Below are 26,800 nucleotides of genomic sequence, written 5' to 3'. Positions count from 1 at the left end.
GAAGCCAGAAAATGGCACTTTTTGTGACTGTGAATCACAATCGAGGTTCACTTAGCAAAGTGGCACCCCATCCATCCCGCCCTGAATGACACCCGTGGCTCATCTCCCAGAGTGCAGCATCTGGGAAGGGATGGAAACTGGATGGTGCTTAATTAGCTGCCCAAAAGTCACATGTGGCTTGCAGCTGGGAAAGGGGAGGCATTTCGGGGGGCGGAGAGGGCAGGCGCTCCCTCTCTCTCACATACACACAAAGGTTGGAAACACCCCAAACCGTTGCCGTGCAGTCCAGCCAATGCTCGAATCCTGACGCACAGAGGGCCAGTGCTCCAGAACTGTGAGAAATCATGATTCCACACACTCCACGTGTGAACAGGAGACCATGCTTCTCACCACCCCTGTCCTTATAGCCCCGTTGAGGGCTCAGACTTGAGCCTCCTGAGCTACATCTGGCTACAGGCTCAAGACCAGGCGTTGGGGAGCCCTGGGGCTGGTGGGATCTGGCACGGGGTGGAGAGCCAGTCCTGTGGCAGCGAGCATGGGTGGTCCCCTTTGCTAAGCAGGGTTGGCCTTGGTTTGCATTTAGATGGGTGAGTCCATGTGAGCGTTGTCAGCTGAAGGATATTCCCCATTGAAGATGGGGGCGTAGCTCAGTGGAAGAGCATCTGCTAGCATACAGAAGGTCCCAGGTTCAATCCCCAGCAGGCAGGGCTGGGAAAGACTCCTGCCTGAAACTCTGGAGAGCTGCTGCCCGTCAGTGTAGACAAAACTGAGTTAGATGGACCAAGGGCCTGACTCGGCATGGCAGCAGCTTTCTATGGTTGTTTTTTTACTTAAAACCCTGATATCCACTAACCAAAGTTAGGCACAAAAGAACAGGGCAGGGGGACAGGCATAGAATTAAAGAACGGATTGCCAGTGGACATATGATCAACCTAAAAACTGGTCTGCTGCACTGGTAGTCCTTTGCCACAGAAATCCACCCCTGGTTTTCCTGTAAGCTTCCTTTGTTTTGGCAGGGGTGTGTGTGTGTGTGAAGCTGCCATATACTGAGTCAGACCCTTGGTCCATCTAGCTCAGGATTGTCTACGCAGACTGGCAGCGGCTTCTTCGAGGCTTCTTCGAGGCTGCAGGCAGGAATCTCTCTCAGCCCTATCTGAAGATGCCACCAGGGAGGGCACGTGGAACCTTCCACAAGCAAACAGGCAGGGCATATCTTCTGAGGGGAATATCTTGCAGCATTCACACAGGTAGTCTCCCATTCAAATGCAAACCAGGGCAGACCCTGCTTAGCAAAGGGGACCATTCCTGCTGGCTGCCACCAGGCCAGCTCTCCTCGCTTATGCAATGCAGAGGCATGCTTTTCATCTTCAGGAGAAGAAGCACAGCTGATCAGCCTCACTTTTCATTGGGAGCTGAGGAGCAATAAACTGAGGAGCAATAAACCTCAGAGCAAAACATCAAAGCTTAATGGACCAAATGTCTGACTCAGAAGGAGACAGTTTCCTATTCAACTATGCAACTAAACTGGCTTTAAAAGGGGCTTAGGCAAATTCCTGGAGGCCAGGTCTATCAAAAGCTACTAGTCCTGAGGCCTATAGGCCGATTCCAGCCTCAGAGGCAGGAAGCCTCCGAATCCCAGTTGCAGGGGAGCAACAGCAGGAGAGAGGGCATGCTCCCCTCACCTCTTGCCTGTGGGCTTTGTGTTCATGTGCATCCATTTCTAATGTGTGCACATTAGAGACCTCAATCCTCACTGGAGATTTAACTCTGACTCTGCTGCCTTTCCACACTAAACAGACTGCTCCAGGTAGCTTAAAGTAAGGTGTGCCATCAAGTCGATTCTGACTCCTGGCGCCCACAGAGCCCTGTGGTTGTCTTTGGTAGAATACAGGAGGGGTTGACCATGGCCTCCTCCCACGCAGTATGAGATGATGCCTTTCAGCATCTTCCTAGATCACTGCTGCCCGATATAGTACCGGGGGAATTCGAACCGGCAACCTTCTGCTTGTTAGTCAAGCATTTCCCTGCTGTGCCACTTAAGGTGTCTTTCAAGGATAGGTTGTTGGGGTTTGGTGGTGGTCTTTGACTTTTTTTAATGCCCCAAGGGAGCTTAGGCCATTAAAAAAAGTCAAAGACCACCACCAAGCCCCACCAACTTATTTTTAAAAACTTCATTAGTTTATCGGTGGGCTGATTTTAAAAGAATACGTATCCAATTACAGTATCACGGAGAATCCTTTCCTGCGCATTACAAAACAACACATTCCGTTTATCCAGAAGTGCAAATAAAAGCCCTTTGCCCAGCAGGAAACTGACCCAGTAACTGACTGACTAGGTTGAAGCTGTTGCCTACTGAGACCTTCGGTCCATATCGAGGTCAAGACTGTCTACATGGACCGGCTGCGGCTTTCCAGGGTTTCAAGCAGGAATCTTTCCCAGCCATCCCCGCCCTGGAGATGCTGCCAAGGACCGAGATCTTCTGCACGCAAAACGGTACCACTACAAGCTTCTCCAAAACATGAGATGCTGCCTTCTATTCTGGATCTTCTACAGCTGGGATCTTCGCTATTTTTCAAGTTTTTTCAGGTTGCCCCCCAAAATAAAAAATAAACCCTTCAAGGCAGAAGCCATTTCCCACGGCACTGACCTCTGCACAGCACTGCGCTTTTCTCAGTGGGAGGGCTTTTCCCCCTTGGGAGGGCCCTTGAAGAGAGACGGAGCCCTCTCTTGAGAGCTCTCGGAGGAAAGCACTCCTCCTGGGAAGGGTTACACTTCCCAGGACTCTGGGCACGCCTCCCACGATGGTGCAGGGGCTCCAGAAGGCCCCCGTGCCCCTTATCAAAGCCCCCACCAATCCTGGGCAAAGTGCAGCATTGCACTAGAGAGACCACCCGGAGAAGTCCGTCTACAGTTGCCACTAACTCGGGGATGGGCCTTCCAGGTTGCCACCCCAGGAATGCGCTCCCTGCTGGAAAAAGCAGGGGGGTCCTTGGGGCAGGGCCAGCAGGGCGACTGCCCCACGCCCCCCTCTTTTAACCCCCATGGGAATTAACCGGAAGGGGCTCCCGCATTGCCAGGCGCCTCCCCATCGGAGACAGCTTTTTAAAAGAGACATTGATTCGGCCATGCTTTTTAAAACGAGATTTGTGGTTCCCAATTGTTTGAAGGTTTTAATTTGTTTTGTGTCGTCGTAACCACCCAGAGACGTGAGTTTGGGGCGGTGCACAAGTATAATAAACAAACATGTGTGTGTCTCTCCTAGCCCTGCCCAGGATCGGACCTGGGACCTTCAGCTTGCAAATCGGGGGCTCCCCCAGTGAGCTTCAGGCCCCTCTTGCATTTTATTTATTTTGTTTATTTATTGTTAAATCTATATACTGCCTTTCATTAAAACAATCCCAAGGCGGTTTACACAAATATTAAAAACAAACAAATCTGATTAAAAATATTTAAAATACAAGCATCAAACTGTACAAAATACAAAGAAGCAGCAGTAGAGACAATCACATAAAAGCCTGGGTAAAAAGCCAGGATTTAACATGCTTCCTAAAAGACATGATGGAGACTGAGGAGCGAATGGCCACTGGGAGAGCATTCCAGTGTCTGGGGGCAGCCACAGAGAAGGCCCTGCCCTGCGTGCACAACAACCGAGCCTCCCTCATTGTCAGCACACGGAGCAGAGCCCCCTCAGATGACCTTGCCAAGCGGGCAGCAACCCTGGGGAGCAGGCGGTCCCTCAGGTATCCCGGGCCCAAACTGTTAAAAGCTTTAAAGGACAAAACCAGCACCTTGAATCAAAACCAGCATCCCTGCAGCTGCTGCTAAACCACTGGAAGCATGCAGTTCTCCTGCAAATCCCCCTGTGATCTCCCAGGAGGTGCCCATCTGCGGCTCGGTTCCTGGACTAGGTGCTTTCTGCTGTGTGCTGCATTCGGCAATCGCCTGCCTGGCTTCAGCCAAAGGGGCTGCGGCGGGAAGGAACTGGCTGGAAATTGTCCTCCGCTCTTGTGAAGAGCTGGGCAAGATGACTCTCGCCACTCAGCAGACAACACAACCCACACACACAACCCACACACAGAATGGCTGGGAAGAAGAGCCCTAAGCCATGAATTCGGCTCTGGCAAAGTCCTACCGGCACTTTTAACTGGGCCTCCCCCTAAACCAAAAACAGACCCAATAATATCACGGGGAAAGGACCAGAACGCAAAGCCAGGACTCCGCCTCTGGCTCCGTCCACAAGCCAAGGCTCAAAATATCAGGAGCAATAGGCCGAACAGGAGTAAGATCCCCATCTTTGGCCCAGCCGCAAGCTGCAACGGTTCCGTATTGAGGGAAAACTCGGCATGTGCTCAGAGGCACTCTGACTTGGCGAACCCCAGAGTCACAACACGGGTCTTGCAAAAGAGCTTGGCCAAGCCATGAGAAGCAACCGGGGGTGCAAGCCTGCTCACGTGTTCCCGGGAGCAAGCCTCACTGAACACAGGAGGTCCAGCCTTCTGAGTGGGCACCTCCAGGGTTGTGGTCTCCCTGCTTGGAAAGCGCAGTTTGGTAGCTACCAAAGCAGAGGCTTTGCTGTCACTTTGCGAGCCGTCCTTCTTTGGGGGGAAGCTTGTCTCTCTGCCGGCCCAACCCAATGAATCCTCTGTTATTTTCTGTCCAGCTAAGGCACTGCTAAAGTGGTCAGCTTTTACCAGCAGAGGCCAGTGGGAACTTTCTGGGGTTACAGAAGAGGAGAGCTGGGCTGGGGGTCGCAAGCAGGACTTGTCCCCTTAGCTAAGCAGGGTCTGCCCTGGTTGCATCTGAATGGGAGACTAGAAGTGTGAGCCCTGGAAGAGATTCCCCTCATCAGGGGATGGAGCCGCTCTGGGAAGAGCATCTAGATTCCAAGTTCCCTTAAAATCGTGTTTATAAGGTTTAAATTTATGTTTTGAATTATTATTATAGCAAAGGTAAATTTTATAGCTGATGATTCACGAAGAGGTGTGAGTGGGAAGTCCATATTTGTTTATTTGTTGTGAATGTTAATAAGAATATTGTTAAAATCAATAAAAATTTAATTTGCAAAAAAAAAAAAAAAAGATTCCAAGTTCCCTTTCTGGCAGCATCTCCAAGAGAGGGCTGAGAGAGATTCCTGACGGCAACCTTGGAGAAGCCGCTGCCAGTCTGGGTAGACAATATGGAGCTAGATGGACCGATGGTCTGACTCGGTATACAGCAGCTTCCTATGCTCCTAAGAGGACGGGAGGCAGCAAGAACAGCTGTGGAAACCAAAGAACCGGGAGGGGGCTAGGGAGAAGCAGCCCGGTGGCAAATTGGTGTTGCTTCTCCAGAGAAGGGCAAAACGCATAAGTTGGCCCTGATCCCTCACCCAAAACTGCAGCATCTGCTTGGGTTGACGGGCTGGTGATACTTTACCAAGGAAAGGCTGAGCCCCGGAAGCGAGAACAGCGACCTTCATGAACTGAGAGGCATTTCCTGGGTCTTGGACCTGTACAAGCACGCCTGGGAGAAAAGCGTCCGCTGATCCGAGAAGGAGTCACTGCCCTCCTGTGAAACGCAGCCAAATCCTGGCTTGAAGCTGTGGTGCCAGCTCACCAGGAGAACCCCAGCCCGCTCCTGTGACATCAACAGCAACTCGGTCGGCAGAAATGCAAATACGGCGGGTATGTATATGCTGCTTTTCAACAAAATTTCCCAACGTGGCTTACACATACATACAGGTGAAACTTGGAAAATTAGAATATCGTGCAAAAGTCCATTAATTTCAGTAATGCAAATTAAAAGGTGAAACTGATATATGAGACAGACGCATTACATGCAAAGCGTATGTATTCAGTACTTGGTTTGGGCCCCTTTTGCAGCAATTACTGCCTCAATGCGGCGTGGCATGGATGCTATCAGCCTGTGGCACTGATGAGGTATTATGGAAGACCAGGATGCTTCATTAGCGGCCTTCAGCTCTTCTGCATTGTTTGGTCTCATGTCTCTCATCCTTCTCTTGGCAGTGCCCCATAGATTCTCTATGGGGTCAGGTCAGGCGGGTTTGCTGGCCAATCAAGCACAGTACACTGTATACTTTTCAGAGGTCCGATATTGTTCTATTCTACAATCCTTGTATTCTTGGTTCCATGTAATATTCTAATTTTCTGGGATTGTGGATTTGGGGTTTTCATGAGCTGTACGCCATGATCATCACAATTATAACAAATTAAGGCTTGACATCTCGCTTTGCATGTAATGCGTCTGTATCATATATCAGTTTCACCTTTTAATTTGCATTACTGAATTTAATGGACTTTTGCACGATATTCTAATTTTCTGAGTTTCACCTGTATATACATACATACATACAGAGGATGGCTCCCTGTCCCGAAAGCAGGGCTCACAATCTAAAAAAGAAACCTAAGCTAGACCCCAGCAACAGCCACTGGAGGGATGCTGTGCTGGGGATGGAGAGGGCCAGTTGCTCTCCCCCTGCTCAATAAAGAGAACCACCTCTTTAAAATGGTGCCTCTTTTGCTCAGCAGGGTGTACATTTGACTGCACAGGAGCAAGCTGCCTTCTCCACGCATGCCTGTAGATCGACACACACTTTACACACTTGTAGAGGCACAGGAGCAGGGGACCAATGCTAAAGTTGGCAACCTTAGTTTGCAGCAGAAATGGTTTTCTGGAACAAAAACATACCCACCCTCTTACACCTGAGGGTTTTTGGCGCCCGAGGTGGAGTTTGACTTTGCTCCCTCCACGCAGCAGAGAAGGTCAGAGCCCCCGCTTTAACATTCTCAAGGCCGAGTGACCAGCCCGTGAGGATGGCCAGCAGATGACTAGCCTGTGCTGGTCTGAGGATCCAGTGGGAGAGAGTTCCCAACACTTCAGAGATGAAAAGATGCTGCTGTGAATTTGGAAATCATAGGGACATCGGACGCTGCCTCGTATTGAGTCAGACTATTGGTCCACCTCACTCAATACTGTCTGCACTGACAAAAGTAAACTACCACTATTCCTATTATTTAGGGAGAAATAATAATCCCCCAAATCAAGAAGTCCCAATCCAGTGTGTGAGTTTGTGTGTGAACAAAGGAACATGGGAAGCTGCCTTCTACTGAGTCAGACACTTGGCCCATCTAGCTCAGTATTGTCTACTCAGACTGGCAGCAGTTTCTCCAAGACTGCAGGCAGGAGTCTTTCTTGGCCCCATCTGGAGATGCTGCCAGGGAGGGAACTGGGAACCTTCTGCCTGCAGATGCTCTATCCTGAAAGGGGAGTATCTTACAGTGCTCACACATGTAGTCTCCCCTTCAAATGCAAGCCAGGGCAGACCCTGCTTAGCAAAGAAGACTCCTCGCTTATCCAGTCGGAGACCATTTCCTTTTGGACGTGAATGCAGAGGCATGCCTTTCATCCTCAGGGGAAGGACTCGCTCTTTATCGGGAGCTGAGGTGCAATAAACCTCAAAGCAAAGGTGGTGCTGTAGGCAGAGAGGGTGGTGGTTCTTCCTAGTTAAAGGGATTCTAGGACGACGTCAGGAAAGGGCTCTGGCCAAGAAAAGCTTCTGAGGCTGTTGACGTGTTTGGCTTTGTCGTGGTTTGGGCAACAACAGGTGCATGTGGCATTTTCAGCCGTTCAGAATTAATCTCCCCAGGGTGGTTTCCAGAAAGCGAGCTTCACACCGCAAAAAGTGGCGTAACCTGCGACGTTTTCTGGTGCCGATTTAAAACCGCAGTTGAAATCTGTTGCCTCCAACAAGGCAACAGATTTTTTTGGTATTTTTTTGGTAACACAGATGCGACGTTATAGGACTGTAAAGGTAAAGTGTGCCATCGAGTCGGTGTCGACTCGTGGCGACCACAGAGTCTTGTGGTTGTCTTGGGTAGAATACAGGAGAAGTTGACCATTGCCTCCTCCCGCGCAGTATGAGATGAGGCCTTTCAGCATCTTCCTAGATCGCTGCTGCCCAATATCGGCGTTTCCCATATTCTGGGAAACACACCAGCGGGGATTCGAACTGGCAACCTCTGGCTTGCTAGTCAAGTCATCTCCCTGCTGTGTCATTAGGAGCAGCAATAAAACATGAAAGGAAGTACAGAAGGACCCTTAAGGGATATGTCATGACCCTGTGGTAGCCTGCAATCTGGAAAGCGCCCAGGTGCACCATACAAAGGAGGTTGCCACAGGTCGAGTCAGATCATTGCTTCAGCTAGCTTGGTATAGTCTTCTCTGACTGGGAGCTCATCAACGGAGCCACTTTCCCTCCCATTCTGTTCCTTTAAGGTTTCAGAATTGCAACCTCTAGTTGAAGTAGGAGAATCCCTAGAACTGGTTCCTGAACTGGAGCAGGAGTTGTGAGCTCCGGCTGTATCCAGTTAGGATGCAAATCCCACCTCCTTCTGTGTTCCACTGCACTTTATATTGCTTTCTTGCTGTGTATTATTAATGTACATGTATTTATTTCGGGCCACTCAGAGCACTGGGCCTTCAGCGGCTCTGACCAAAACTTGGCTCTGTCCAAAATTCAACAGGATAAGGAGATTGCAGAGAAGCTGAATGAATTCTTTGCATCTGTCTTCAGGACAGAGGATACTGAACATATATGCAATCTGGACCTGAGCTTCTCAGGCCTGAAGTCTGAAGAACTGGGCCAATTTGAGGTGAGGAGAGAGGATGTCCTTGAAAAACTAAAAATTAGCAAATCGCCAGGGCCAGAGGACATCGACTCAAGAGTTCTGAAGGAACTCAGATGTGAAATTGGTAATTTCCCTAGCAAAAACATGTAACTTGTCCCAACAAACAGGCTCTATACCAGAGGACTGGAAAGGAGCTAATGTAACTCCAATTCTCAAAAGGGGATCTAGGAGGGATCGAGGAAACTACAGGCTGGTTAGCTTAACTTCTGTGTTGGGTACATTGATGGAAAGAATACTTAAGGCCAAAATGGTTATAGAAGAATAGGCCTTGCTGAAGGAGAACCAGCATGGCTTTTGCAAGTGCAAATTTTGTCTCACAAATTAGATAGATAGATAGATAGATAGATAGATAGATAGATAGATAGATAGATAGATAGATAGATAGATTCTATCTATGTGGTCGCTAAGAGTTGACACCAACTTGACAGCACTCAATAAATCAATCAATCAACCAACCAAACAACCAATCAATATTATAATGCCTTTTTACAAATCTATGATGCGGTCACATTTGGAGTACTGTGTAAAGTTCTGGTCACCATATCTTAAGAAGGACATTGCAGAACTGGGGAAGGTGCAGAAGACGCCAACCAAGATGATCAGGGGCCTGGAGCACCTTCCTTATGAGGCAAGGTTACAACACCTGGGGCTTTTTAGTTTAGAAAAAAGACAACTGCAGGGAGACATGATAGAGGTCTATCAAATCATGCATGGTGTGGAGAAAGTGGAGAGAGAGAAATTCTTCTCCCTCTCCCATAACACTAGAACCAGGGGCCATCCCATGAAACTGAAGGCTGGGAATTTTAGGAATGTCAAAAGGAAGTACTTTTTCACACAGTGCATAATTAATCTATGGAATTCTCCGCCACAGGATGTGGTGATGGCCACCAGTTTGGATGGCACTGAAAGGGGCTTAGATGAATTCATGGAGAACAGGTCCATCAATGGCTACTAGTCTGGAAGCTTTTCACATGGGGCTTTTGAAGCCCTTCAACTCACAGATCCTCACGAATGGAGGGTGTGTGTTCACATATTGGCTAGATTTACCCCGAAGTCCCTGCAAGTTTTCGGGGAGCAGTTCATACACAATTCGGGTTTTTCACTGTGCATTAGAGTGTAACCCGATTTATATCTGGGGTAAACAAATCCACTATTTGCGGCGGGTTTTTTGGACAACTTTAAATTCGCAGTAAAGCCTCCCCATAAACGCATGGTAAAACCTGCTGTGCGTAAAAGCCCCAGGCGACTCACGTTGCATTAATAGCCTTAATCTCTATAGAGAATCCTCCACTGTGTTCACAAAATAATGATGCCCACCAAAGAAATGCTCACCTCAAAGCTTTTGTTTCGCTAACTACCCTAAATGTCCTTCCTTTATATAGGCACTGAAGGCCAGAAGACGATTATCCAGTGAGCATTAGGAACATAGGAAACTGCCATATACTGAGTCAGACCCTTGGTCCATCTAGCTCAGTATTGTCTTCACAGACTGGCAGCAGCTTTGCCAAGGTTGCAGGCAGGAATCTTGCTCAGCCCTGTCTTGGAGTACTACCTGCATATACTTCATAACCTTGTGGGTTTCCAAATCCTTGTTTGTAAATCTTTGTAGATATATCATGTACAAACAACCACTTTGTATATAATTGTGCTTTGGCAACGTACTGTATGCTTTGGTAGTTTGTTGGTTCAATAAAAAAAATCTTGTCCTATCTTGGAGATGCTGCCAGGGAGGGAACTTGAAACCTTCTACTCTTCCCAGAGCGACTCCATCCCCTGAGGGGAATAACTTACAGTGCTCATACATCAAGTCTCCCATTCAGATGCAACCAGGGCAGACCCTGCTTAGCTAAGGGGACAAAGTCATGTTTGCTACCACAAGACCAGCTCGTTAGCTGGTGACTAACTATTCTCTGTGTGCGTCTAAAGTTTGTCATTAGCAAGTCTTCAGTTTTCTTGTATTTCCTTCTCAATCCATCCCATTTCCCCTTCCTTATCTCTCTGCCCATCCATTTCTTCCTTCCTTGCTTCTCTCCTTTCCTTCCTTTGGAGACTAGCAAACAGTAACATCAAAAGGAGAGACATCCAATAATTGTAAGGAGAAGACAGACAGACAGACAAGAGATGTGGAAGGAAGGAAGGAAGGAAGGAAGGAAGGAAGGAAGGAAGGAAGGACCTCTATGGGGAAACTGAGGCACAGAGGCGACAACAGGACCTCCTGCTAAAAAGAAGGGAGGGAGGGAGGGAGAAAGGAAGAAACTGTCACCATCTAAATGAATCCTGCCTAAATTGAACCAAAATTGGTTTACAGATTAATACAATTTGTTGGGGTCGGGGAGATGAATAAAATAAATGGAAAGAAGGAAAGGAAGAATGTACAGGAGAGAGAGAGAGAAACCTGTACAGATGAATATGACAGACACTGAGAAAGAGAGTAGGAAAAGAAGAAAGGGGAGAAAAGAAGCTAAACAGAAAAAGTTTAAGTACAGAGGAACAGGAATAGAACGATTTCAGAAAGCAGGCCAGTTTGAAGAGCACACAGCCAGAAAAGGAAGCAGATGCCCTTGAGGGTTTGCAGCTGGAGGGAAGTGTTTCAAGGGCATGCTGGTTGCTGTCGGAGACCTTTGAATTGTCTGCCCAGAGCCCATTTGGAGAGCTGGTCTTGTGGGAGCAAGCATGAATTGTCCCCTTTGCTAAGTAGAGTCTGCCCTGGTTTGCATTTGTATGGGAGATTCCATGTGTGAGCACTGTAAGGTATTCCCCTCAGGGGATGGGGCCGTAGCTCAGTAGAAGAGTATCTGCTTTGCATGCAGAAAGAGCCAGAGGGTACCTGGCAGCATCTCCAGGTAGGGCTGCGAGAGACTCCTGCCTGCAACCTTGGAGAATTTGCTGCCGGTCTGGGTAGAGATTCCTGAGCTCGATGGACCAAGGGCCTGACTCGGTATACGGCAGCTTCCTAGGTTCCTTTTAGAAACCGTTCCTTGCCAAATCATACGAAAGGTAGTGCACGTCTCTAGGGCTTTCTCCTTCCGAGGAAAGAGGCCCTAAAAAAAAGTCTCCCCCCTGGCTAAGACAGAGATGGGAACTTGGGCAAGAGAGATTCCAAAGCCCCCTTTCACAGGCGGACCACTCGTGGCCAAGGCAACTCCTTAGTCCCTGGTGAGATCTGCAGCACCGTCCCTCTCGCCTGAGGACAAACCGCGACAAACCAAGCCATCCAGATGTGTGCTGCAGAGCTGGGTTGAGAATATGGGACACCGAGTCCCTTTCTCGCCCTATTCTGTCCCCACACACAGAGAGAGAGAGCAGTGACACATCCTATTCACCACCACCCCCAACCCACAGCACTGGGATTCTTCTCCAGCTTGCTGAATGCAAGGAATTTGCTGTTTTCTTTTGCAGTGCCAACAGGCCAGGGCTGGGAACAGCTGCACCAAAGATCTTGCAATACGTCCCTTGAAAAGGGACGCTCTGGTTCAGTCTCTCCCACTGTCAGCCAGCACCCTGTTTCCCCACAATGGCCAAAAATGCCTTTGGGAAGTCAGCAAACAGGAACACAAGAACATAAGAGCAGCCCTGCAGGATCGGGCCCATCCAGTCCAGCATCCTGTTTCCCACAGTGGCCCACCAGATGTCTCTAGGGAGCCCACAGGCAGGTGGTGTGTGCCTGCCCTCTCTCCTGCTGCTGTGGCTCCCCTGCAACTGGTATTGAGAGACATTGTGACTCTGAGGCTGGAGGTGGCCCACAGCCACCAGACTAGTAGCCCTTGATAGACCTGTCCTCTGTTAATTTGTCTAAGCCTCTTTTCAAGCCATCCAAGCTGGTGGCCATCACATCCTGTGGCAGAGAATTCCATAGATTAATTACACACGGTGTGAAAAAGTACTTCCTGCTGTCAGTCCTAAATTTCCCGACCTTCAGTTTCATGGGATGGCCCCTGGTTCTTGTGTTGTGAGCGGGGAGGGGGGGGATTTATTTATTTATTTATTCAGTTTCTGTACTGCCCTTCCAAAAATGGCTCAGGGAAGTTTAGACAGAGAAATAATAAATAATAATAATAAAGATGGATCCCTTCCCTGTCCCGAAAGGGCTCACAATCTAAAAAGAAACGTAAGTCAGACACCAGCAACAGCCACTGGAGGGATGCTGTGCTGGGGGTGGACAGGGCCAGTTACTCTCCCCCTGCTAAATAAAGGAGAATCAACACGTTAAAAGGTGCCTCTTTGCCAAGTTAGCAGGGGATCTCTACTCCATTCCGCACCTTCTAAAATGTCCCTCTTAAGATACAATGACCAGAACTGTAGGCAAGACTCCAGATGTGGCCTGGAGTTTTGTATAAGGACGTTTTGTATAAGGGCATCATAATATTAGCATTCTTATTTTCAACTCTCTTCCTAATGATCCCTAGCATGGAATTGGCCTTTTTCACTGCAGCCATGCACTTACAACAAGCTATCTACCATGACCCCAAGATCTCTCTCCTAGTCAGTCACTGACAGCTCAGGTCCCATCAGCTTATATGTGGTTTTTTGCCCCAATGTGCATCACTTTACACTTGCTTACACTGAACCACATTCTCCATTTTGTCACCCACTCCTCCAGTTTGGGGAGATCCTTTTAGAGAACCTCACAATCTGTTGTGGATTTCACTACTCTAAATAGTTCAGTTCCATCTGCAAATTTGGCCACTTCACTGCTTACCCCAACCTCCAAATCATTTATGAACACAATAAAGAGCTCTGGTCTCAGTACTGATCCCTGGGGGTCCCCACTCCCTACTTCCCTCCATTGTGAAAACTCTCCATTTATTCCTGCTCTCTGTTTCCTGTCCTTCAACCAGTTACCAATTCATAATTGAACCTGTCCCCTTATCCCATAACTACTAAGTTTACTCAAGAGCCTTTGGTGGGGAACTTTGTCAAAAGCTTTTTCGAAGTCCTACTACGTCAACTGGATCACCTTTATCCACACACCTGTTGACACTCTCAAAGAACTCCAAAAGGTTAGTTGGGCAAGACTTGCCCTTGCAGAAGCCTTGCTGGTTCAGCAAGGCCTGTTCTTCTATATGCTTAACAATTTTGTCCTTAAGTATGCTTTCCATCCATCAAGCTAACCGGCCTGCAGTTTCTCTGATCCACCCGTCTCTTTGTGAAAATTGGTGTTACATTAGCTACTTCCCAGAGCCTGATTGTAGGGACAAGTTCCATATTTTTGCTAGGACATCAGTAATTTCACCTTTGAGTTCCTTCAGCACTCTTGGGTGGATGCCATCTGGCCCTGACAATTTGCTAATTTTTAGTTTTTCAAGACAGTTTAGAACATCTTCCCTTGTCACCTCCAATTGGCACAGTTCTTCACACTCCAAGCCCAAGAAGCTCAGTTCCAGAGTGGGTATATGGTCAGTATCCTCTGCTGTGAAGACAGATGCAAAGAACTCATTCAGCTTCTCTCAGGTGAACTGGCAGCAACTGGAGAAAAACCTCTCCAGACAACCTCAATGGGCAGTAGGGCTCATAATGAAGAGGACATTCTCTTAAATACCCAGGGCCCAAGCCGTTTAGGGCTTTATAGGTAATTGCCAGCACCTTATATATTGCCCAGAAACCTATTGGCAGCCAGTGTGACTCTATCAGCAAAGGAGTAACGTGGTCTCTCCGAGATGACCCAGAGACCAACCTGGCTGTTGCATTCTGTACCAACTGAAGTTTCCGTCCTACGTACAAAGGCAGCCCCACATAGAGTGCATTACAGAAGTCAAGTCTGGAGGTCACCAACAGATGTACCACTTTCTTGAGATCGTTCATCTCAAGAAACGGGCACAGTTGGCATATCAGCTGAAGCTGATAGTAAGCCCTCTGGCCACCACCTCAACTTGAGATACCAGGGAGAGGTGTGGATCCAGAAGTACTCCCAGACTGCATATCTGTTCCTTTTGGGGAAGTGTGACCCCATCTAGAACAGGTAGATCAAAATCGTCTCTGGAGTTCTGACCCCGCACAATAAGTACCTCCATCTTATCTGGATTCAACTTCAGTTTATTCTTCCTCATCCAGCCCATTACTGCTTCCAGGCAGGCATTTAGGGAGGATATGCCAACTCCTGAAGAAGTTGACATGGAGAAGTAGATCTGGGTATCATCAGTGTACTGGTAACACCCAGCTCCAAATCCCCTGATGATCTCTCCCAGCAGTTTCATGCAGATGTTAAAAAGCATTGGAGAAAGTATGGAGCCTTGGGGGACACCATACTTAAGCTCAGATCTTGAAGAGCAACAGTCTCCAATCGACACCATCTGGAATCTGTCTGAGGTAGGAGCAGAACCACTGTAAAACAGTGCCTCCCACCCCCAGCACTCTCAGACATTCCAGAAGGATACTATGGTTGATAGTATCGAAAGCCACCGAGAGATCCAAAAGGACCAACAGGGTCACACTTCCTCTGTCAATTCCCAATTGGAGATTATCCATCAGGCCGACCAAGGCAGTCTCCACCCCATAACCCGCCCGAAAACCAGTTTGAAATGGGTCTAGATAATCAGTTTCATCCAAGACCGCCTGGAGCTGAGAGGCCACCACCCTCTCAATTACCTTGCCCAACCATGGGAGGTTGGAAACAGGCCTATAATTGCTCAACTCCGATGGATCTAATGCAGGCTTCTGTAGAAGAGGTCTAATGATTGCCTCCTTAAGACAATGAGACATCCTGCCCTCCTTCAGAGAAGCATTTATTATTTCTGCCAGGCTGCCTACAACAGCCTCCCTGCTAGATAGAACAAGCCATGTTGGACAAGGGTCAAGAGAACAAGTAGTAGGCCTCACCACTCCAAGCAGCTTGTCCACATCCTCAGGAGTCACAAACTGAAATCGATCCAGTCGAATCACATAAGAGGAGTTGCTGGACACCTTCAGTTTAGACATCACAGTAATTGTGGAGTCTCCATCTAAGTCGGCCCGAATCCAAGAGATTTTATCTGCAAACGATTCATTAAACACATCACAGCGGGTAACTGATGGCTCCAGATTCTGATTCAAGGAGGGGGGGCACATACTAGCCCCCTCACAACCCTGAACAATTCCGCTGGATGTGAACTCGTAGAGGCAATACAGGCAGAAAAGAACTGCTTCTTTGCTGACCATATTGCCTGAGCACAGATCTTTAAATGTGCTCTATGTCGTAATCTGCCAGATTTGATTTGAGTCTTTCTCCACTTGCGCTCCAGTCGCCTACCTTGCCGCTTCTGCCCCCATGGATCTTCCGTATACCAAGGGGCCAAATCTGAAGCGGGTCGGAAGGCACGCTTGGGAGCAATCATGTCTACTGCCCTGGTGAGCAAGTTGTTCCAGTTCTCCACCGAGGCATCAACAGGATCACCGGCAGAGCCAACACTGAATCCCTCCAAGGCTTCTTGGAATCTTGTTGGGTCCAATAACCTCTTTGGGCGGATCATTCTAATAGGTCCTTCATCCCTGTGCAGGTGGGTAGTGGTTGTAAGCCTAACCATAACCAGATGGTGGTCCGTCCATGACAATGGGGAAATCAGAGGAGTCCCCACCCACCCTGATCGGAGTATAAGACCAAATCAAGCATGTGACCTGCAACATGTGTTGGTCCAAAGACCGCTTGGGATAGGCACATAGTTGTCATGGCCGCTATGAACTCCTGAGCTGCCCCGGACAAGTTGGTCCGAAAATGAACACTGAAGTCCCCCAGCACCAAAAGTCTGGGAGACGCCAATGCAAGTTCCGCGACCAAATCCGTGAGCTCAGTAAGGGACTCCGTTGGGCAGCGGGGCGATCGGTACACCAACAGAAGTCCCAATCTATCCCTGGTCCCCAAACTTAAGTACACACATTCAATATGGCCAGATACCCTGGCAGGGTCCCTGGTAAGGGAGATGTTATCCTTCTAGACCACAGCCGCTCCACCTCCCCACCCACGTCCCCTCACCTGCTCCTCTACAGAATACCCTGGAGGGAGAAGCCGTGACTAGACTGGGCCACTAGCCTCTCCCAACCAAATCTCGGTGATACACACCATGTCGTCCCCTTCATCCACAATCAAATCATGGATGAGTTCGGGTTTATTTTGGACCGACCTGGCATTGCAAAGGAGCAAAGTGAAGTTACGTGAGTTGTTGGCAGTGCTCCCGAGGTCAAAGAGCTGGCAGGGCAGCCGGAAGGGGAAACAGCTAACAGATTTCTGACCACCCTTTCCCTGGAACGGCCTGCTGACCTGCCCACGTTCCTTCTTCTATTCCCCACCACCACTGTCAACAAAGGCGCCCCCTGTCTCCCCATCTCCAGACAAATCCAGACACAACTTCAGCCAAGTCTCAGTAACAAGTGGGCAAACCAGCTGTTGAAGCTTGTGAAATAACCAATAGGAATATAGTCCCACACCGAAGACCACCCACCAAAGGCTGGCCCCCTTTGGCGGCCGGCTTTGGCGGCCACCTACAGGTCGGCCACTGGCGCTCCCTCCGTCTTTATAGGCTCCCAAAACCTCAGAGTCGCCTCTCTCCCAGGTGACTCCAAGCTGAGGCAGATGAAAATTAGTGCCCACAGTTGGAAATAGTGGCCGGCACTCAGGAAGGCGAAAGGGCAAAGCGCGGCTACACGGACCGGCCTCCAAGCTGTCCACGCCGAGCTGGGTGGCCAGGAGGCTATGAAAGATCTCCAGACCAAGGCCAGGAGACAAGCTGACACAGTCCAAGCACCTGTATCTTCTTCGCCTCCTTTACACTCCCGTAGAGGTCCAGAGCAAGAGCGATTGATAGGTCTCACTCCAGTCCAGGACAATTAGACTCTTGTTATTGAAAGATCCCCGGCCCCATAGGAGTGCATTTAAAAGAAACCGATTACCAAATGATTTTTTTTTAAAAAAATGTAAATGGCCTGGGGATTTCAATGTGGGGCGGTACAGAAATGTGCTAAATAAACTGACTGACTAAATAATTGCAGAGTCCTACAAAGCACTGACAGATGCAGCCTCCTCGGGGCAGGTGATTTTGCTGCATCTCTGCACCCAACATGACTGAATGGTCCAACTACATCCAATTTCTGACATTTGGTTCTGTTGGGTCTCTGTCTGAGTGACTGCTCTGTCCTTGCCCTGTTCAAATCCATCCCTGCCAAGGCCCAGCTCTGCCACTGGCAAACATGGGCCTGGGAAGAGATGCTCAGGAACAGGGCAAGGACGGAGCAGTCACTCAGACAGAGACCCAACAGAAGGCCTCCTGGGGGCAGGCAACTGGGCCAGGTCTCTGCAGTCGGCTGATCACGGAGCTCAGCAGGACCCACATAGGCACAGCAGCCAAGCTCTTTGGGCAGGAGTTGGGTTCTCCCCTCCCCGCTCCACATTATTACTATTTTCTGTTTTAGCAATCTTTCTGAAATGACGGTGTTTGTTTCCTTTTGGTTTCCGTGACATGTTTTGAAAATAGAAAGTTGAGTGGTTTCCGCCGCCTTCGCTCATGGTGTGCTTTGACACACACAAACGGTGCTGGATACAAGCTGTGGGGACCATGAGCCGTGTCTGGAAGCCCCGAAGAAGCCACCCACACCCAGACGCACAAAAGAACCGTCACAGGACCACTACAGCAAACCATGAAGCACATGCGGCAATGATCAGCGAGGGTTTTCAAAACAACGAAGAGTTGATGGACGTGGAAAGGTCTTTCCACCACGACATGTTTTGATCCTGGCTGCTCAAAGGAGCTGCTAAATATCTGGAGGCTTCGAAGCCATGCAGATGGAGAGAGATCTGTCATTCTGGGGGGTGGCCGGAGTTTGCAGGGTTTGGGGGAGAACATAAGCCCTTCACCGAAAGTTCCTCATCCCGTGTTCCAGAAGCTTGAGAGCGGGGAATGGAGGTGGCAAAAGTTCTCGTGATGTTCTTCCCCAGCAACTGATACTGGAAGGTACACTTAGGAGCTAAGAACAGCTCTGCCGGATCAGGCCCAAGGAGGCCCATCCAGTCCAGCATCCTGTTTCCCACAGTGGCCCACCAGATGCCTCTGGGGAGCCCACAAGCAAGAGGTGAGGGCATATCCTCTCCCCTGCAACTGTGATTCAGAGTAGGGATATGCAAAACAGCTTGACGGCTCAATGGTTCGCTCTCGAGCCTGTTCGGTTTGAAGGCTCAACATCGAGCCGAACCCCCACTCCGGTTCAGCTTGACGAGGAACCAAACCCCCGGTGGTCCAGGGGTGTTCACGAGCCTTTTACTGTAATAAAAGTAAGAACGGGCCAAAAAGGTCAGAAGAACTGGCCGCGGCGGTGATTATTAAGGCCTGCAAGGGGAGGGGGAACCTCCACAGACCCCCCCTTTAAAGATTATTACAGTAAAAGACTTGTGAACCCCACCCCCCGGACCAAACCGAACCGTGGGGGGTTCAAGGGGGTGCAGGACCAAATGGGCCCGGATGGATTCAAGGCCGGTCCGGCCTTGAACCAAACCGGGACAGCCAGTTCTGTGCACATCCCTAATTCAGAGGTATCTTGTCTGAGGCTGGAGGTGGCCTCTAGCCACCAGTGGCCATTGATAGGCCTGTCCTCCATGAAATTGTCTAAGCCCCTCTTAAAGCCAAACAGGCTGGTGGCCGTCACCACATCCCCTAACATAGAATTCTATAGGTTAACTATGCACTGTGTGAAAAAGGCCAGTTCCATGCTCGGGATCATTAGGAAGGGGATGGGAAACAAAACTGCTGATACTATAATGCCCTTAGAGAAAACTGTAATGCCGCCACATTTGGAGTACTGTGTACAGTTCTGGTCACTACTGTCTCAAAACGGACATTGCAGAACTGGAGAAGGTGCAGAAGAGGGCAAGCGAGATGATCGGGGTCCGGAGCAGCTTCCTTAGGAGGCAAGGCCACAGCACGTGGGGCTTTTTAGTTGGGAAGAGGGGCAAATATGGGGAGACGTGATAGAGGTGTATGGAATGACATATGGCGTGGACAGGGAGAAATTCTTCTCCCTCTCTCACAGCATTAGAACCAGGGGTCATCCCATGCAACTGAATGCCAGGAAATTTAGGAGCAAGCAAAGGAAGTACTTTTTCACAGCCCAAGTCGACACTTTCAATAAGCTGTCCGCTGCAACCCCAAAATCCTGAACTGCTCCCGATCATGGAGGTTCCATTGAGTGATCCTAATAGTCTGTCATTAATAGGTTCCTACTCCATGAGATTGATTTAAAGGACGTTGAGTTGTCCTTTGCAAGTCAACTAACGGCCATCACCACCCTGTTTATACTGAGAGTTTCTGCACAAAAGTAACAGAGTCCTTGGAAAAGGAAGATGAAATCTGTGTTTTGATGCTGAGGGCAGGAGATATGGAAAGGCAGGGAGGGAAAGACAGTGAACTCCCGATGGATACTTTTCAGGAAGCAGCCCCTACGGCTGGAGCTGAATGCCTGGAGTTCAAAGAGTGCAGTTCAAAATAGTTTTTCAGGGTACCTTCCAGAAGAAATTAAAATGTGAAGATGTTTTCTGCATTTTTCCCATGGAGAGATGTTGCAGAATGTTCTGAAACAGCTCCTCCACATTCCAAAGTATGGGCAATGCTCAGCAAAAATTAATTTAAATTAATAAAACAGACATTGGCTTTACCACGCTGATCTGCAAGATTTGGCTTTTTGGGAAATGGACTCTGTGTATGCTCAGAGGACTGCTTAAGAACAGATGATGGCTGGAGCTGGAGACAGAAATTTCATCTCAGCTTTCCAGGGGTCCTCAAACTTGGGTCCCCAGATGTTGTTGGACTACAACTCCCACCAACCCCAGGCTGGGGATGATGGGAGTTGTAGTCCAACAACATCTGAGAACCCTTGGCATAAGGCCCCTCTAAGTGCTTCCTCCCCGTCTGATAAAGATGATTCCACTGAGGCTTTTGTGGAATCCAAAACCCAGATGAGGCTCAGGGCGTCCGTACGTCCTGCTAGTCCAAATGTCTAGCAAACCGCTGCAACCTTGTTTCTCCAGAATTTTTAGCACGCACAACAAAGAAATGCCAGTCCATCTAGAAGACTGTCGCACCTCTAATCTTGAAGCCTCCCTGCTAATCCTTGCTATGCAGCCACTCAGAGTGCACGAAAAGCTCTCTGCACTTGCTCAAGGGCACCCTTTCATCCATGCGTTCACATCTCCCCAGGTTTAGCCATTGAGCCCAGCCTGTCTCGCCGCTAGCTACAGGGGGCTACATTTCAAAGTCGCCAGTCCGAACCAATCCAAGAAAACAGATTACCACACTAATTGCCTTAAAAGGGGAAAAAATAAAAAAATGGTTTGCAGAAACAGCCTTATTCATGCAGCGGGGTGAGCTTGATTCTGATTCTCATCTCATCTCCCCTTTGCCCACCCATCTGCTGCTGAACCTGCAGAACGCCGGGAGCGGAAAACCGCAGAAGGGTGCCGTGAACCCCAAACCCTCTCTGGGCCCCACCCTGCAAAGAGCTCCCAGCAAGAGGCTGCAGACGGCCACGCCTCATGTCCTAAAACGAAACCGGCGCTCAGGTTCAAAGCCTGCCTGGGGATCATTTCTTGTGGCAGTCCAAAAGGGGCCGGTGGTGATGTCTCAGTTGCCGGGACCACGCACTCTGCACACGGCCAGAGGTGCTCTCTGGTAAACGGCTACATTATCTTGTGAAACTTGGAGCCAGGCCCTGAATATAGGAACTAAGAAAGCCCACCCAGGCGCCTATGTGAAGCAAAACCACCCCTTCGGTAAAATTCACTTGGGCGCCATATGAGAGCCCAGCCGGATCAGAGCAAAAGGTCCGTCAAACCCATTGTGTTTCCTATCATGTGGGAAGCCCACAAGCAAGCATGAACAGCCCTCCTGCCAGAGTGTACCTCCAGCAGTGGGCGCTCTGAGGTAGACTGCCTCTGACTGTGGAGGCTCCTGTTAGCTATCAAGACTAACGTTCCGTGGCAGAGCTCAGCTCTGTGACTGGAACTCATCTCAACCCCTTTTGAGAGCCATCAACATAGGAGGCTGCCGTCTCATCTGGTGGCAGAGAGTTCCACAGCTTAACTGGGCATTCGAGCAACGCCGCAAGCAGGACTATAAAAACGGGACTGAACTGAGCCAGGGTGCATCAACGCTGGGACCTGCTTTGAACGTTGTGTGGGAGGTCCTCCGCTCACGGGAACCGGCAAGCTGGTTACCCTAACCCCTGATCACGTACAAAGTGTGCCATTCAAGAATTACTGTCCTTGATCCCCATGAGCTGGAATGAGAAGACAGTGTCACTTTTATCTCTGGAATTTCTCTCTTTCTTTTTCTTTTGGAGGAGGAGGAGGAGGACCCCCCTCTCTTTGGAATACCGTGCGGGGAAGGAATCCGGCATGAGCAAGAAGGATCTTCTGGGCTACTTACCTTCCTCTCCAAGATGAAGCCCGGTGGGTTTTGCTCAGGAGGAGGAAGCGCCCGGAGGGAACTTGCCGGCTCTGTGTGAGTGTGAGAAGAGAAGGGGAGGAGAGGGGGGTTGAAATAGAGGAGGGACGGGGAGGGGAGGAGGGACGGGCGGGCGGGGGGAAGAGGGTGGCTCCTGGCTCGGCTGGTGGATCGGGGACGCTCCTCTTCCAGGGAAGGGACTCCCACGTGGCGGGGGCGGGGGGAGCTGCTGAGCCTCTGATCTGACTGTCCCCGGCAGGCAGCAGCAGGAGGGATCCCCTTGGCTGGGGGAGAGTTTGGGCAAGGCGCCCGGAGAGGGGGATCCCAGGAAGCCTGGCGGCGCAAAGAGGGCGGCTGCAGCAGCAGCAGAGACGTGGGAGCCGGGCTGGGGAGGGGGACGGGGCTGCGGAAATGACTCACCCCCGAGTAGGGCGCGAGGCGGGGGGAGCAGAGACCCTGGGACGCGCCGCCTCCGTCCGTCCGAGAGGGCTTTCCTCCTCCTCCTCCTCCTCCTGCCTCGCAGCTTCCACGCCAAGAAGGTCATTCCTCGTATTCCAAGGGAAAAGGGGGAAGATAAAGGACTGGAGGGGGGGACCCCCCCGCGCCGCCACCCCCGCGAGAGCCAGCCAAGGGTCTCGCACGCTGCTCCTCACAGCCACACTGGCCAATCAGACGCCTCCAGCCGGCCAGGAAGGCTATTGCGCTCCCCCGCCCCGCTCGGCTGGCTTCCCACCAGTCGGGGCTGAGGGGTAGACTGCTCCTGAAGCTGGAGGCTCCATTGAGCCGCCAGGGCCAATTGCCAGGACGAGACCGAGCCTTCATGAATCGGCCTACACTGCCTGATGCGGAGTAGGTTCCTGGGTCCATCTGGCGGCGGCCGGGGGTGGGGGGACTCCGCCCTGTTCCCCATCCTCGGCATTTAGCAATCGGAGGAAGAATGTCTCTGTCCATGGAGGTTCCATTTAGACCTCCACAGACAGGGGTCGCCGAATATGTTTCTCAAGGCTTTGTCACCAGATAGAAATATTACCAAATTTAGAAAAATGGAAAATAAACCTAGCGCCTGGCAGTTGTCCCTTTGCACTCCTGACACACAGAACCCCCTGGAAGGTGATTTCCTTCTTCCTGAAAGTAGCAAGAATTTGGCCTCCCTGCTTCTCTTTCTATCTCCATAAATCAAGGGGACTAGAAACTTAGTTTTTGATTCTGGGTGAAAGCCAAAATCGCAGTCCCTGAGAAGGGCAGCCTCTCACAACACCTTCCCCTTGTGGAGGAATCAAAGGCAATAAGCCCCCCCACACACACACTTTTGATCATTCTTCACAGAGCATTTGGTGAAAGTGCAGTTTGATGCTTGGGGGACCCGTCCTCACGGCCTTGACTCCGTTATCTCCAGAACCAGGACAGTAATATGTAGATATCAACAACTCCTATATTTAACAGCTGAACTGATCAGCACTCAGCCCATAAGCCTTCTCAAGCCACCGCCACCCCAAGCACTGCTGCGGGCCCCCATAGGCTCCCCACGCACCTCCAGGGGGCCTCCGGAAGCTGGTCCACCACCACCACCCCATAGCCACAGGTGACAAGATGGACACGCTCATCTTTCTGCTGCCTCCAGTCGGCGCTTCGTTCATGCACCATTCGGGTTGGGTGCGTTCTTTCTCTGCGCAGAGTGAAGCAGAGCAAGAAGGCACCCGACCCCAATGGTGCGTGAATGAAGCACTGAATCCTTGCCACCGGTGGTGTGCATGAACCAATTCTGGGGGTTCGGTTCGAGAACCAAACCCGAACCGGAGCACTGGACCACAAGCTGGTTCGAGTCAAACTGGGCCCAGGTTCGGTCTGAGTGTCAAACTGGGCTGAATCGCATGCACAGAGGCCAGAACCGGGCCGCTCTGGAGCACTGGGCCCGGTCCAGAGAGGAGGAGCAGCGCGACTGCCACCATCTCCACCGCCACTACCCTCCTCAGACTACAGGCGCCCTCTTGCCCATCCCATTCAGATTGTTATTATTTTTTTATAGGCATGCCCCCTCGAACCGCTGAACCAGTTCCAAACTATTTCGTTAGTTCCAATGAAGTATAGGACAAGATTTTTTTTTTTAATAGGACAAGAATTTTTTATTGAACCAACAAACTACCAAAGTATACAGTACGTTGCCAACGAAGTATAGGGCTGAGAGAGATTCCTGCCTGCAACCTTGGAGAAGCTGCTGCCAGTCTGTGAAGACAATACTGAGCTAGATGGGCCAATGGTCTGACTCCGTATATGGCAGCTTCCTATTTTAGAGAGGAGAGCTGGTCTGGTGCTTGCAAGCATGTCTGGTCCTGTTAGCTAAGCAGGGTCCACCCTGGTTGCATATGAAAGGGAGACTAGAAGTGTGAGCACTGTGAGATATTCCCCTCAGGGGATGGAGCCGCTCTGGGAAGAGCATCAAGGCTCCAAGTTCCCTCCCTGGCAGCATCTCCAAGAAAGGGCTGAGAGAGATTCCTGCCTGCAACCTTGGAGAAGCTGCTGCCAGTCTGTGAAGACAAGACTGAGCTAGATAGACCAGTGGTCTGACTCAGTATATGGCAGTTTCCTATGTTCCTATGACCTGGGGCTGATTTGGCTCAAACTCAGACCGGCAGCACTTTGAGGTCCAGTTCTGTTCTGGTCCGAACTGGTCGAACCGGGTCGGTTCGATTCAAACCAGGTTCAAATAGAACTGGTTCTGCACACCCCTACCCTCTGCGCATGACATATCGTGCTCTGGGGGTAAGGCCCATGTGTGCAGGCACATATGCCCAAACCAATACCGGAGAAGGGGCTGTGTCCGGCAGCCCCAGTGGGCTCCTCATGCCCCTGCCCTGGCTAAAGACGAAGTTTAGGGTTTGCGAGTGAAGTTTTATTTACTTATTTATTTTCTTGTTAGATTTCCATGCTGCCTTTCATTAAAACAATCTCAAGGCGGTTTGCAAAACTTTTAAAACAAGGCAGTTGACAAAACAATAAGACAATATGAGGCAAAACCATATAAGACTATAAAAGTTACACAATAAAAATATTAAATTAAAATAGCTGAAGCCGTGTTGAATGCCCTCATCCCAATTGGCTCTCCTGCTGACCCACAGCACCTCCATCATTCATGCCTTTCACAGCTGCCATGCAGTGAGCGGACATTTCCCACAAGCCGTCCACCACGACCCCAAGATCCCCCTCCTGGTCAGTCAGTTCAGACCCCATCGGCCTATATGTGAAGGTGGGTTTTTTTTTTTTTGCCCCAATAGGCATCACTTTACACTTGCTTACACTGAACTGCGTCTGCCATTTTGTCGCCCACTCCCCCAGTTTCTTTTGCAAAATGTTGCCTCCCTGGCAGCGGCCACATTCTCAAAGAAAATCAAAGCTCGCCAACTTTCAGGAGAGTGCTAAATAAGGCCTGTGTGCGAATTCCTTCATGGCCCCAGCCAGGCTGAGATTCTGGCAAACTCTTCCCCATCCTCTTTGGCAGCGGCTGCCTCTAGTTCGTCTCTCCCCCCCCACCCCCCCCCCACCCCCGTGTCCAGGCAATGCAACATGCGCCTCTCCTCACGCACCACCCATCAGCTCTGAGCCTCTGCAGACTTTTCCTGCCTGTCCTAGATGAGGGATAATGACCGTTAGCACGTGCTAGAAGCCCCTTTGATGTCTGGGGGAGGGCAGCTTGGATCCCTCCTCCTAGTTCTCCAGAAGGCAAAGGCCGGGGGGGTTATGGGGCGAGAGAGATGCCGTCACATTCGGAGCAGGGGAGAACAACCACCCGCAAGACTGGGCTGCTTAGTTCTGAAGGAACAAACACACTCCTTTGGGCAACTGGCGTGTCGTGTGTGCTGTTTCGGATTTGTAGCCAGAAACAGTTCACTGTCTTACATTATGCACCCTCCCAGGAAGGCCCAAACAGGCTTCTGTACAAGTCACTCAGGCGAGTCCCAGGATTAGAAAGAAGCCAAGCCATTGCAGTAACTCATCCAGAGAAGCATTGGGCAACCTCCTTGGAGGGTAGGATCCGCCACATACATGTATGTACGTGTGTGTGTGCGCATGGGGGGGCTCTCTATAAAATCAAACTAACAAATCAAATACCACCCCCTATAAAATCAAACTAAAATCAAAACAATACTATCCAGCTTCCACAATAGGATCTTGAGAATGTACCCACCATTTTCAATGTACCCACCATTCTGCCTCAAATGTTCACACAATCCCCATCTTGAATTGGAGTGGATGACATCATCAAACACCATGCCATTTGGGCATCCCTGCAGCTGTAGCAAATTTGGTTCAAATCGGTGAAGTGGTTCACAAATTAGCCCACTTGCACCTAGAAAGCTTACATGTCCGCCGTCTTAGATCAGGGTGGATGACACCATCACAAGCTATGCCGCTGAAGTGTCCCGATGCATCCCTACAACTGTTTGTTGCAGGGGAGCAACAGCAAGAGAGAGGGCCCTCAACTCCTGCCTGTGGCTTCCAGCGGCATCTGGTGGGCCACTGTGCGAAACAGGATGCTGGACTAGATGGGCCTCCTTGGGCCTGATCCTGCAGGGCTGTTCTGATGTTCTTACCTGATTTGGTTCATATTGGTCCAGGCATTGTGAAGTTGATACTGGAGGGCGCATGGACGGACACACACACAGAATGTCAGCTGATCTCATAGGCCTACTGGAAAGTTGGCTAAAAACAAGGCAAGTT

The 26,800-nt window shown here is 50.1% G+C and overlaps 1 protein-coding gene across 2 annotated transcripts in view; it reads right to left on the bottom strand.

Moving 5' to 3' along the window:
• Window positions 1–22,668, bottom strand: part of TBXA2R (thromboxane A2 receptor) — a 35,572-nt gene extending 12,904 nt beyond the window's left edge. The window contains exons 1-2 of one of the 2 annotated variants that reach the window (XM_053289209.1): window positions 22,505–22,668; window positions 22,067–22,137 (exon numbers count right to left, since the gene is read on the bottom strand). The gene's annotated coding sequence lies outside the window, so the exon portion shown is untranslated. The remainder of the gene's footprint in view (window positions 1–22,066; window positions 22,138–22,504) is intronic. The other variant, XM_053289210.1, reaches the window with a different exon arrangement.
• Window positions 22,669–26,800: the final 4,132 nt, after the last annotated feature.

The sequence above is a fragment of the Hemicordylus capensis genome, chromosome 2 (assembly GCF_027244095.1).
Source record: "Hemicordylus capensis ecotype Gifberg chromosome 2, rHemCap1.1.pri, whole genome shotgun sequence".
NCBI lineage: Eukaryota > Metazoa > Chordata > Lepidosauria > Squamata > Cordylidae > Hemicordylus > Hemicordylus capensis.
Note: the sequence above shows the minus strand (reverse complement) of the source record. Positions and strands in the feature narration are given on the sequence as shown.